A 15,000-nucleotide genomic window follows, 5' to 3' on the forward strand; every position below is an offset into this window, starting at 1 on the left:
CAATATGGTTCTTTATAGAACCCTCAGAAGACAAGATGGTTATCGGTGAAAACCTTTGAAAAGGGATGTTTTTAGAACCCCCTGTGTCAGGTCTAGATGAAACCCTTGAAACATGAACTAGTTTTTTGTGGAACTCCCTGTGTGGGTTCTAGATGAAACCCTTGAAACATGAAAGGGTTCTTAGTGGAACTCCCTGCATGGGTTCTAGATGAAACCCTTGACAAACGAAAAGGTTCTTAGTGGAACTCCCTTTGTGGGTTCTAGACGAAACCCTTGAAATACGAAAGGGTTCTTAGTGGAACTCCCTGTGTGGGTTCTAGATGAAACCCTTGAAATACGAAAGGGTTCTTAGTGGAACTCCCTGTGTGGGTTCTAGATGAAACCCTTGAAACATGAAAGGGTTCTTAGTGGAACTCCCTGCGTGGGTTCTTTGTAGAACCTCTCATGGGGGGTTCTGGGTGGAACCTTTCACACACAGTTCTAGGTAGAACCCTCCAAAAGGGTTCCAGGTGGAACCTTTATAAAAAGGTTCTACCTGGAGCCAAAAAGGGTTCTCCTATGAGGACGAGCCAAAGAACCTTATATGGTTCTACTTAGCACTTTTATTTCTAAGAGTGTATATTATCACTTTTATGCAGACATTTGGTGTAAAAATCTGTTCCTGACACACATGTTTCGGGCTGGCCGCTCTGAAAACAAAACCCACCCGGTCATTGCTCAAAAAATAACAATGAACTAAAACTAATGTGTTTATGAATTATTTACTTATTTAAGGCTCCAATTACTTCACATCCAATATTCCACCTTGAAATTTTGTTTGGATATTTTTAGGGATGTCCGATAATGGCTTTTTGCCGATATCCGATATTCCGATATTGTCCAACTCTTTAATTACCGATACCGATATCAACCGATACCGATATATACAGTCGTGGAATTAACACATTAGTATGCCTAATTTGGACAACCAGGTATGGTGAAGATAAGGTCCTTTTTAAAAATAATAATAAAATAATGTAAGATAAATACATTAAAAACATTTTCTTGAATAAAAAAGAAAGTAAAACAATATAAAAACAGTTACATAGAAACTAGTAATTAATGAAAATGAGTAAAATTAACTGTTAAAGGTTAGTACTATTAGTGGACCAGCAGCACGCACAATCATGTGTGCTTACGGACTGTATCCCTTGCAGACTGTATTGATATATATTGATATATAATGTAGGAACCACAATATTAATAACAGAAAGAAACAACCCTTTTGTGTGAATGAGTGTAAATGGGGGAGGGATTTTTTTTGGGTTGGTGCACTAATTGTAAGTGTATCTTGTGTTTTTTATGTTGATTTAATAAAAAATTAAAAAACAAACAAAAAAAAAACGATACCGATAATAAAAAAAACTATGCCGATAATTTCCGATATTACATTTTAAAGCATTTATCGACATCTCTAAATATTCTGTGTTTTTCCTATTAAAAAAGAGGGTTTTGAAAAAAAAGGGGCAAAAACATAAAATCATTAAAACTTTATGTAAACAGATAGATTTGAAGTTGTATATATTTATGCGCTGAAAGAAAAATAAAATATGACATATTTTTAACATTTTTAATAACTGAGACCCTTTTGGGTTCCCCCGTTTTTTTTTTAAACAGTCATTGCTCAAAAAATTACAATGAACTAAAACTAATGTGTTTATGAATTATTTACCTATATAAAGGTCCAATTACTTTACATCAAATATTCCACTTTGAACATTTTTTGGGGGGGAAATATGGCATATTTTGGGTAAAAATCTGCTCACTGCTGGGTCACTAATACCAAAAGTCACAAATTCCGATAAAGTTCTAAATACGTTATGACAGACCACCTAAAAAAAACAGAAATTTTACAGTTTTTTACTGAATGGGACATCCAAAATGTACATGAAAATGAGGAAAGTGGGATTTACAGTATTAACTATGAACAATAAAACACTGAATATTAACAACATAATGCACAGTTGTGTATATTTAACAATCAAGCAAAACACAACAGCGAAATATGAATGCAAAGTGTAATAAACACCTACAATATGATATATTATCACTTTTATGCAGACATTTGTTGTAAAAATCTGCCTCCGCATCTGTTTCTGACACACGCGTTTCGGGCTGGCTGCTCTGAAAACAAACCCCGCCCACTCTGCTTTGTTCCTGTTTGAGCTGCTGTGACGTAGATTACCGTAATAACTCGTATAAAAGCGCAGATTTCAACCATTTAATTACTTTCTATAGTTCAAGACTTACGGCCATTTAAAATCAACACTGCACATCATAATGGCGACACAGTTTTGATTTTAAAGTTTAAAAAAATTTAATTTAAAATGGTTAGTATTAAAAATCTTAATGGGCCGCATGTGGCCCGCGGGCCGTATTTTGCCCAGGTCTGGTATATTGTTTATTTTAAACAGTCCTTGCTCAAAAAATAACAATGAACTAAAACTAATGTGTTTATGAATTATTTACCTAAATAAGGGTCTAATTACTTTACATCAACTGTTCCACTTTAGACACTTTTCTGGGGGGAAATATGGCATATTTTGGGTAAAAAGCATGCTGTACAGTATGTGTGTTTGGGTCCCTTTATTTCAAGAAGACTAATACCAAAAGTCACAATATCTGGTTGTATATGACGGACCACCTCAAAAAAAACGGAATGGAATTTTACAGTTTTTTACTGAATGGTAGACCCAAAATGTACATGAAAATAAAGAAAGTGGGATTTACAATATTAACTATGAACAATAAAACACTGAATATTAACAACATATGCACAGTTGTGTACCTTTTTCAATCAAGCAAAACACAACAAAAAATCGCAAATTCCAGTTTGAAAATGTTTGGGGGTGAAAATATTGCATATTCTGGGTTTGGAATGGTATATATATATATATATATATATATATATATATATATCAACTGTTCCACTTTGAACATTTGTTGGGGGGAATTATGGCATATTTTGGGTAAAAATCTGTAAAAACATGCTGTACAGTATGTGTGTTTGGGTTTCAGGAACACTAATACCAAAAGTCACAATATCTGGTAGTTCTAAAAACGTTATGACAGACCACCTAAAAAAAAACGGAATGGAATCTTACAATTTTTTACTGAATGGGACACCCATAATGTATATGAAAATAAAGAAAGTGGGATTTACAATATTAACTATGAACAATAAAACACTGAATATTAACAACATATGCACAGTTGTGTATATTTTACAATCAAGCAAAACACAACAAAAAATCGCAAATTCCAGTTTGAAAATGTTTGGGGGTGAAAATATTGCATATTCTGGGTTTGGAATGGTATATATATATACCAACTGTTCCACTTTGAACATTTGTTGGGGGGAAATATGGCATATTTTGGGCAAAAATCTGTAAAAACATGCTGTACAGTATGTGTTTGGGTTTCAGGAACACTAATACCAAAAGTCACAATATCTGGTAGTTCTAAAAACGTTATGACAGACCATCTAAAAAAACGGAATGGAATTTTACAGTTTTTTTACTCAATGGGACACCCACAATGTACATGAAAATAAAGAAAGTGGGATTTACAATATTAACTATGAACAATAAAACACTGAATATTAACAACATATGCACAGTTGTGTATATTTTACTCTCAAATTCCAGTTTGAAAATGTTTGGGGGTGAAAATGTTGCATATTCTGGGTTTGGAATGGTATGTATAAATCAACTGTTCCACTTCGAAATTTTTTAGGGGGAAAACATGGCATATTTTGGGTAAAAATCTGTAAAAAAAAAAAAAATGCTGTACAGTATGTGTGTTTGGGTCCCTTTATTTCAGGAACACTAATACCAAAAGTCACAATATCCGATAGTTCTAAAAACGTTATGAAAGGCCACCTAAAAAAACAAAACGGGATGTAATCTTACAGTTTTTTTACTGAATGGGACACCCAAATTGTACATGAAAATAAAGAAAGTGGGATTTACAATATTAACTATGAACAATAAAACACTGAATATTAACAACATATGCACAGTTGTGTATCTTTTACAATCAAGCAAAAGACAACAAAAAATCGCAAATTCCAGTTTGAAAATGTTTGGGGGTGAAAATATTGCATATTCTGGGTTTGGAATGGTATATATATACCAACTGTTCCACTTTGAACATTTGTTGGGGGGAAATATGGCATATTTTGGGTAAAAATCTGTGAAAACATGCTGTACAGTATGTGTGTTTGGGTTTCAGGAACACTAATACCAAAAGTCACAATATCTGGTAGTTCTAAAAATGTTATGACAGACCATCTAAAAAAACGGAATGGAATTTTACAGTTTTTTACTGAATGGGACACCCACAATGTACATGAAAATAAAGAAAGTGGGATTTACAATATTAACTATGAACAATAAAACACTGAATATTAACAACATATGCACAGTTGTGTATATTTTACTCTCAAATTCCAGTTTGAAAATGTTTGGGGGTGAAAATGTTGCATATTCTGGGTTTGGAATGGTATGTATAAATCAACTGTTCCACTTCAAAAAATTTTAGGGGGAAAACATGGCATATTTTGGGTAAAAATCTGTAAAAAAAAAAAAATGCTGTACAGTATGTGTGTTTGGGTCCCTTTATTTCAGGAACACTAATACCAAAAGTCACAATATCCGATAGTTCTAAAAATGTTATGAAAGGCCACCTAAAAAAAAAAACGGGATGTAATCTTACAGTTTTTTACTGAATGGGACACCCAAAATGTACATGAAAATAAAGAAAGTGGGATTTACAATATTAACTATGAACAATAAAACACTGAATATTAACAACATATGCACAGTTGCGTATCTTTTACAATCAAGCAAAACACAACAAAAAATCGCAAATTCCAGTTTGAAAATGTTTGGGGGTGAAAATATTGCATATTCTGGGTTTGGAATGGTATATATATATCAACTGTTCCACTTTGAACATTTGTTGGGGGGAAATATGGCATATTTTGGGCAAAAATCTGTAAAAACATGCTGTACAGTATGTGTTTGGGTTTCAGGAACACTAATACAAAAAGTCACAATATCTGGTAGTTCTAAAAACGTTATGACAGACCATCTAAAAAAACGGAATGGAATTTTACAGTTTTTTACTCAATGGGACACCCACAATGTACATGAAAATAAAGAAAGTGGGATTTACAATATTAACTATGAACAATAAAACACTGAATATTAACAACATATGCACAGTTGTGTATATTTTACTCTCAAATTCCAGTTTGAAAATGTTTGGGGGTGAAAATGTTGCATATTCTGGGTTTGGAATGGTATGTATAAATCAACTGTTCCACTTCGAAATTTTTTAGGGGGAAAACATGGCATATTTTGGGTAAAAATCTATTTTAAAAAATGCTGTACAGTATGTGTGTTTGGGTCCCTTTATTTCAGGAACACTAATACCAAAAGTCACAATATCCGGTAGTTCTAAAAACGTTATGAAAGGCCACCTAAAAAAAAAAAGGGATGTAATCTTACAGTTTTTTACTGAATGGGACGCCCAAATTGTACATGAAAATAAAGAAAGTGGGATTTACAATATTAACTATGAACAATAAAACACTGAATATTAACAACATATGCACAATTGCGTATCTTTTACAATCAAGCAAAACACAACAAAAAAATCCAATATTCCAGTTTGAAAATGTTTGGGGGTGAAAATATTGCATATTCTGGATTTGGAATGGTATATATATATCAACTGTTCCACTTTGAACATTTGTTGGGGGGAAATATGGCATATTTTGGGTAAAAATCTGTAAAAACATGCTGTACAGTATGTGTGTTTGGGTTTCAGGAACACTAATACCAAAAGTCACAATATCTGGTAGTTCTAAAAACGTTATGACAGACCATCTAAAAAAACGGAATGGAATTTTACAGTTTTTTACTGAATGGGACACCCAAAATGTACATGAAAATAAAGAAAGTGAGATTTACAATATTAACTATGAACAATAAAACACTGAATATTAACAACATATGCACAGTTGTGTATAGTTATAGTTGTGTAACAAAAAATCCAATATTCCAGTTTGAAAAAGGTCTGTGGGGAAAATATTGCATATTCTGGGTTTGGAATGGTATATATACATCAACTGTTCCACTTTGAAAAAAATTTGCAGGGAAATATGGCATATTTTGGGTAAAATCTGCTGTACAGTATGTGTGTTTGGGTTCCTTTATTTCAGGAACACTCATACCAAAAGTCACAATATCCGGTAATTCTAAAAACGTTATGACAGACCACCTAAAAAAAAAAAAACGAATGGAATTTTACAGTTTTTCTCTGCTTTGTTCCTGGTCTGAGCTGCTGTGACGTAGATTACCGTAATAACTCCTATAGCACTCAAAAATGTAGATTTCAACCACTGAAATACTTTCTATCGTTCAAGACGTACGATCATTTAAAAACGACACTGCACATCATAATGGCGGCGACAGTTTCGATGTTAAAGTTTTTTTTTAAATAATTTAAAATGATTATTATTGAAAATCTTAAATCTTAAATCGCATGTGGCCCCCGGGCCGTATTTTGCCCAGGTCCGGTATATTGTTTATTTTAAACAGTCCTTGCTCAAAAAATAACAATGAACTAAAAGTAATGTGTTTATTAACTATAAACAATAAAACACTGAATATTAACAACATATTGTTGTGTATGTTTTACAATCAAGCAAAACAACAAAAAATCCAATGAAACATTTTTGTGGGGAAAATATTGGATATTCTGGGTTTGGAATGGTATATATAGGTATATATCAACTTTTCCACTTTATACAATTTTTTGGGGGAAAATATGGCATATTTTGGGTAAAAAGCTGTAAAAAAAAAAATCTGCTGTACAGTATGTGTGTTTGGGTCCCTTTGTTTCAGGAACAGTCATACCAAAAGTCACAATATCCTATAGTTCTAAAAATGTTATGACAGACCACCTAAAAGAAAAAACGGGATGTAATCTTACAGTTATTTACTGAATGGGACACCCATAATGTACATGAAAATAAAGAAAGTGGGGTTTACAATATTAACTATGAACAATAAAACACTGAATATCAACAACATATGCACAGTTGTGTATATTTTACAATCAAGCAAAATACAACAAAAAATCCAATATACCAGTTTGAAAAAAAATTTGTGGGGAAAATATTGCATATTCTGGGTTTGGAATGGTGTATATAGATATATATATATCAAATGTTCCACTTTGAAAAAATTTTTGGGGGAAATATGGCATATTTTGGGTAAAAATCTGTAAAAAATCTGCTGTATAGTATGTGTGTTTGGGTACCTTTATTTCAGGTTCCAATATTCCAGTTTGAAAAAATTTTGTGGGGAAAATATTGGATATTCTGGGTTTGGAATGGTATATACAGGTATATATCAACTGTTCCACTTTGAACAATTTTTTGGGGGGAAAATATGGCATATTTTGGGTAAAAGGCTGTAAAAACAAGCTGTACAGTATGTGTGTTTGGGTCCCTTTATTTCAGGAACAGTCATACCAAAAGTCACAATATCCTATAGTTCTAAAAACGTTATGACAGACCACCTAAAAGAAAAAACGGAATGGAATGTTACAGTTTTTTACTGAATGGGACACCCATAATGTACATGAAAATATAGAAAGTGGGATTTACAATATTAACTATGAACAATAAAACACTGAATATCAACAACATATGCACAGTTGTGTATATTTTACAATCAAGCAAAACACAACAAAAAATCCAATATACCAGTTTGAAAAAAAAATTGCGGGGAAAATATTGCATATTCTGGGTTTGGAATGGTGTATATAGATATATATATCAAATGTTCCACTTTGAACATTTTTTGGGGGGAAATATGGCATATTTTGGGTAAAAATCTGTAAAAATCTGCTGTAAAGTATGTGTGCTTGGGTCCCTTTATTTCAGGTTCCAATATTCCAGTTTGAAATTTTTTTGTGGGGAAAATATTGGATATTCTGGGTTTGGAATGGTATATACAGGTATATATCAACTGTTCCACTTTGAACAATTTTTGGGGGGGAAAATATGGCATATTTTGGGTAAAAGGCTATAAAAACAAGCTGTTTAGTATGTGCGTTTGGGTCCCTTTGTTTCAGGAACACTCATACCAAAAGTCACAATATCCTATAGTTCTAAAAACGTTATGACAGACCACCTAAAAGAAAAAACGGAATGGAATTTTACAGTTTTTTACTGAATGGGACACCTATAATGTACATGAAAATAAAGAAAGTGGGATTGACAATATTAACTATGAACAATAAAACACTGAATATCAACAACATATGCACAGTTGTGTATATTTTACAATCAAGCAAAACACAACAAAAAATCCAATATACCAGTTTGAAAAAAAAATTGTGCGAAAAATATTGCATATTCTGGGTTTGGAATGGTGTATGTAGATATATATCAAATGTTTCACTTTGAACATTTTTTGGGGGGAAATATGGCATATTTTGGGTAAAAATCTGCTGTGTAGTATGTGTGTTTGGGTCCCTTTATTTCAGGTTCCAATATTCCAGTTTGAAAATTTTTTGTGGGGAAAATATTGGATATTCTGGGTTTGGAATGGTATATACAGGTATATATCAACTGTTCCACTTTGAACAATTTTTGGGGGGGGAAATATGGCATATTTTGGGTAAAAGGCTATAAAAACAAGCTGTTTAGTATGTGTGTTTGGGTCCCTTTGTTTCAGGAACACTCATACCAAAAGTCACAATATCCTATAGTTCTAAAAACGTTATGACAGACCACCTAAAAGAAAAAACGGAATGGAATTTTTCCAGTTTTTTACTGAATGGGACACCCATAATGTACATGAAAATATAGAAAGTGGGATTTACAATATTAACTATGAACAATAAAACACTGAATATCAACAACATATGCACAGTTGTGTATATTTTACAATCAAGCAAAACACAACAAAAAATCCAATATACCAGTTTGAAAAAAAAATTGTGGGGAAAGTATTGCATATTCTGGGTTTGGAATGGTGTATATAGATATATATATCAAATGTTCCACTTTGAACATTTTTTGGGGGGAAATATGGCATATTTTGGGTAAAAATCTGTAAAAATCTGCTGTAAAGTATGTGTGCTTGGGTCCCTTTATTTCAGGTTCCAATATTCCAGTTTGAAATTTTTTTGTGGGGAAAATATTGGATATTCTGGGTTTGGAATGGTATATACAGGTATATATCAACTGTTCCACTTTGAACAATTTTTGGGGGGGAAAATATGGCATATTTTGGGTAAAAGGCTATAAAAACAAGCTGTTTAGTATGTGTGTTTGGGTCCCTTTGTTTCAGGAACACTCATACCAAAAGTCACAATATCCTATAGTTCTGAAAACGTTATGACAGACCACCTAAAAGAAAAAACGGAATGGAATTTTACAGTTTTTTTACTGAATGGGACACCCATAATGTACATGAAAATAAAGAAAGTGGGATTTACAATATTAACTATTAACAATAAAACACTGAATATCAACAACATATGCACAGTTGTGTATATTTTACAATCAAGCAAAACACAACAAAAAATCCAATATACCAGTTTGAAAAAAAAATTGTGGGGAAAATATTGCATATTCTGGGTTTGGAATGGTGTATATAGATATATATATATATATCAAATGTTCCACTTTGAACATTTTTGGGGGGGAAATATGGCATATTTTGGCGTTATGTGGGCTTTCTACCGAGGATGTCGTTGTGGCTTGTGCAGCCCTTTGAGACACTTGTGATTTAGGGCTATATAAATAAAGATTGATTGATTGATTGATTGATATTTTGGGTAAAAATCTGTAAAAATCTGCTGTATAGTATGTGTGTTTGGGTCCTTTTATTTCAAGTTCCAATATTCCAGTTTGAAAATTTTTTGTGGGGAAAATATTGGATATTCTGGGTTTGGAATGGTATATACAGGTATATATCAACTGTTCCACTTTGAACAATTTTTGGGGGGGGAAATATGGCATATTTTGGGTAAAAGGCTATAAAAACAAGCTGTTTAGTATGTGTGTTTGGGTCCCTTTGTTTCAGGAACACTCATACCAAAAGTCACAATATCCTATAGTTCTAAAAACGTTATGACAGACCACCTAAAAGAAATACGGAATGGAATTTTTCCAGTTTTTTACTGAATGGGACACCCATAATGTACATGAAAATATAGAAAGTGGGATTTACAATATTAACTATGAACAATAAAACATTGAATATCAACAACATATGCACAGTTGTGTATATTTTACAATCAAGCAAAACACAACAAAAAATCCAATAAATTGTGGGGAAAATATTGCATATTCTGGGTTTGGAATGGTGTATATAGATATATATCAAATGTTCCACTTTGAACATTTTTTTGGGGGAAATATGGCATATTTTGTGTAAAAATCTGCTGTACAGTATGTGTTTGGGTCCCTTTATTTCAGGAACACTAATACCAAAAGTCACAATATCCGATAATTCTAAAAACGTTATGACAGACCACCTAAAAAAAACAAAACGAATGGAATTTTACAGTTTTTCTCTGCTTTGTTCCTGGTCTGAGCTGCTGTGACGTAGATTACCGTAATAACTCCTATAACACTCAAAAGCTTAGATTTCAACCACTGAAATACTTTCTATAGTTCAAGACGTACGGTCATTTAAAAACAACACTGCACATCATAATGGCGGCGACAGTTTCGATGTTAAAGGTTTTTTTTAAATAATTTAAAATGATTATTATTGAAAATCTTAAATCTTAAATCGCATGTGGCCCCCGGGCCGTATTTTGCCCAGGTCCGGTATATTGTTTATTTTAAACAGTCCTTGCTCAAAAAATAACAATGAACTAAAAGTAATGTGTTTATTAACTATAAACAATAGAACACTGAATATTAACAACATATGCACAGTTGTGTATGTTTTACAATCAAGCAAAACACAACAAAAAATCCAATGAAAAATTTTTGTGGGGAAAATGTTGGATATTCTGGGTTTGGAATGGTATATATAGGTATATATCAACTTTTCCACTTTGAACAATTTTTTGGGGGAAAAAATGGCATATTTTGGGTAAAAAGCTGTAAAAAAAAAATACGCTGTACAGTATGTGTGTTTGGGTCCCTTTGTTTCAGGAACAGTCATACCAAAAGTCACAATATCCTATAGTTCTAAAAACGTTGTGACAGACCACCTAAAAGAAAAAACCGAATGGAATTTTACAGTTTTTTTACTGAATGGGACACCTATAATGTACATGAAAATAAAGAAAGTGGGATTTACAATATTAACTATGAACAATAAAACACTGAATATCAACAACATATGCACAGTTGTGTATATTTATTACAATCAAGCAAAACACACCAAAAAATCCAATATACCAGTTTGAAAAAAAAATTGTGGGGAAAATATTGTATATTCTGAGTTTGGAATGGTGTATATAGATATATATATCAAATGTTCCACTTTGAACATTTTTTGGGGGGAAATATGGCATATTTTGGGTAAAAATCTGTAAAAATCTGCTGTATAGTATGTGTGTTTGGGTCCCTTTATTTCAGGTTCCAATATTCCAGTTTGAAAAATTTTTGTGGGGAAAATATTGGATATTCTGGGTTTGGAATGGTATATACAGGTATATATCAACTGTTCCACTTTGAACAATTTTTTGGGGGGAAAATATGGCATATTTTGGGTAAAAGGCTGTAAAAACAAGCTGTACAGTATGTGTGTTTGGGTCCCTTTATTTCAGGAACACTCATACCAAAAGTCACAATATCCTAAAGTTCTAAAAACATTATGACAGACCACCTAAAAGAAAAAACGGAATGGAATTTTACAGTTTTTTACTGAATGGGACACCTATAATGTACATGAAAATAAAGAAAGTGGGATTTACAATATTAACTATGAACAATAAAACATTGAATATCAACTACATATGCACAGTTGTGTATATTTTACAATCAAGCAAAACACAACAAAAAATCCAATAAATTGTGGGGAAAATATTGCATATTCTGGGTTTGGAATGGTGTATATAGATATATATCAAATGTTCCACTTTGAACCTTTTTTGGGGGGAAATATGGCATATTTTGTGTAAAAATCTGTAAAAATCTGCTGTACAGTATGTGTGTTTGGGTCCCTTTATTTCAGGAACACTAATACCAAAAGTCACAATATCCGATAATTCTAAAAACGTTATGACAGACCACCTAAAAAAAACAAAACGAATGGAATTTTACAGTTTTTCTCTGCTTTGTTCCTGGTCTGAGCTGCTGTGACGTAGATTACCGTAATAACTCCTATAACACTGAAATACTTTCTATAGTTCAAGATGTACGGTCATTTAAAAACAACACTGCACATCATAATGGCGGCGACAGTTTCGATGTTAAAATAAATAAAAAAATATTTAAAATTAGAGATGTCCGATAATGGCTTTTTTGCCGATATCCAATATTGTCCAACTCTTAATTACCGATACCAATATCAACCGATACCGATATATACAGTCGTGGAATTAACACATTATTATGCCTAATTTTGTTGTGATGCCTCGCTGGATGCATTAAACAATGTAACAAGGTTTTCCAAAATAAATCAACTCAAGTTATGGAAAAAATAAAATGCCAACATGGCACTGCCATATTTATTATTGAAGTCACAAAGTGCATTATTTTTTTTTAACATGCCTCAAAACAGCAGCTTAGAATTTGGGACGTGCTCTCCCTGAGAGAGCATGAGGATGTTGAGGTGGGCGGGGTTGGGGTAGAGGGCAGCAGGGGGGTGTATATTGTAGCGTCCCGGAAGAGTTAGTGCTGCAAGGGATTCTGGGTATTTGTTCTGTTGTGTTTATGTTGCGTTACGGTGTGGATGTTCTCCCGAAATGTGTTTGTCATTCTTGTTTGGTGTGGGTTCACAGTGTGGCGCATATTTGCGACAGTGTTAAAGTTGTTTGTACGGCCACCCTCAGTGTGACCTGTCTGGCTGTTGACCTTGCATTCACTTGTGTGCGTGAAAAGCCGTAGATATTAAGTGACAGGGCCGGCACGCAAAGGCAGTCTTGAAGGTTTATTGGCGCTCTGTACTCCTCCCTACGTCCGTGTACACAGCGGCGTTTTAAAAAACTTTTTGAAACCGATACCGATAATTTTGAAACCGATACCGATAATTTCCGATATTACATTTCATGCTGCTGATATTATCGGACATCTCTATTTATAATTAATCCATCCATCCATCCATTTTCTACCGCTTATTCCCTTTGGGGTCGCTGGAGCCTATCTCAGCTACAATCGGGCGGAAGGCGGGGTACACCCTGGACAAGTCGCCACCTCATCGCAGGGCCAACACAGATAGACAGACAACATTCACACACTAGGGCCAATTTTAGTGTTGCCAATCAACTTATCCCCAGGTGCATGTCTTTGGAAGTGGGAGGAAGCCGGAGTACCCGGAGAGAACCCACGCAGTCACGGGGAGAACATGCAAACTCCACACAGAAAGATCCCGAGCCTGGAATTGAACCCAAGACTACTCAGGACCTTCGTATTGTGAGGCAGATGCACTAACCCCTCTTCCACCGTGCTGCCCTTTTTAATATTATTGAAAATGAGGAAAGTGGGATTTACAGTATTAACTATGAACAATAAAACACTGAATATTAACAACATAATGCACAGTTGTGTATGTTTAACAATCAAGCAAAACACAACAGCGGGCCGCATGTGGCCCGCGGGCCGTATTTTGCCCAGGTCTGCTATATTGTATTGGTTTTATTTGTCAGTGTGCTCCCTATGAGCAGTCCTGGACACCTGGAATGGCATTGTGACCTTTCCTCCCCCCCTCTTCCATATCTCCACTCCCCATGTTTGACAAGCGTGCATATCTCCGGGCCTGTGTTCAGAGAGCCCCCCTGTAGTCGAATACCGGACAATGTTTACACGCGTTTTGCCATCCCGCGGCATCTCGTTACCAGGTTAATTTCGGTTTCTCGCGCCCGCACCTTGCCGGGGACCCCGCATGCCCTCCGTACCTGCAGAGGAATTCATAACACGGAACACCCACACGTCCACCAGGCCACTGCGATATCCTTCACCACACACACACACGCGATACAGATCAATAGGCAATTCGCGTTAAGCATACGACTTGTTGTGGACGTTGTAATATCGATTTGTTTTGAGCAAATGTGCCCAAAATAATGAAGGCGACCATTAGTACTTCATAGTCATAAACTCCTTGTATAGGACGTTTGCCTTGCACTGCCCCCCAGGGGTCATTTGTTGTCTCCTCAGCACCGGATGTGATGTGATGAATGTGTTCTATTCATCCTCTATGTGCAGCCTTACATTTTGGACCAGGAGATGTAAACAGCCCTCTGGTTTGGTGATGAGCAAGTGCATCTCTCTCTCTCTCCACATGCCTGGTGTGTGTGTGGGTGTGCGCCAACATGCAAAGTGATGATGCTCAGGGAGGCTCCAAGATGCCTCATGGTGGCTGCTTTAATTACGCATGCATGGCTACTAAGACAAATCTGTTCAGCTTTGCATGGGGAAAAAGGGGGGTGCAAACAAAAGGCTCAGGATATGGCAACAGGAAGAAGAAAGTGAGGATGTGGGAGGAATGAGGGTATGGGGGGGGCACCATTCTGTGGATTTCTTGGAGATTTGTCTGGAGTGCGCGTTCCTGACTTCCACACTTTGCGCCAAAACCAACGCCAATACGTTATTATAATTATTATTATTAGGTGTTGCACTAATTCATAGCTAAAAAGGCTGGAAGGTGCTGAGGTAAATCATGAATCATCCATGTCATGCCATACCTTTTTTTTTTTTTTTTTTTTTTTTTTTTTTTTTTTTTAAATCAACTTACGCAGTTTAGCGCTTCA

At 34.5% G+C, this 15,000-nt stretch overlaps 1 protein-coding gene across 1 annotated transcript in view; it reads right to left on the minus strand.

Moving 5' to 3' along the window:
- Positions 1-15,000, minus strand: part of lrrn3b (leucine rich repeat neuronal 3b) — an 86,070-nt gene that overhangs the window by 70,754 nt on the left and 316 nt on the right. The gene's annotated exons all lie outside the window — the stretch shown is intronic.

Source organism: Nerophis lumbriciformis, linkage group LG05 (assembly GCF_033978685.3).
Source record: "Nerophis lumbriciformis linkage group LG05, RoL_Nlum_v2.1, whole genome shotgun sequence".
Classification (NCBI taxonomy): domain Eukaryota; kingdom Metazoa; phylum Chordata; class Actinopteri; order Syngnathiformes; family Syngnathidae; genus Nerophis; species Nerophis lumbriciformis.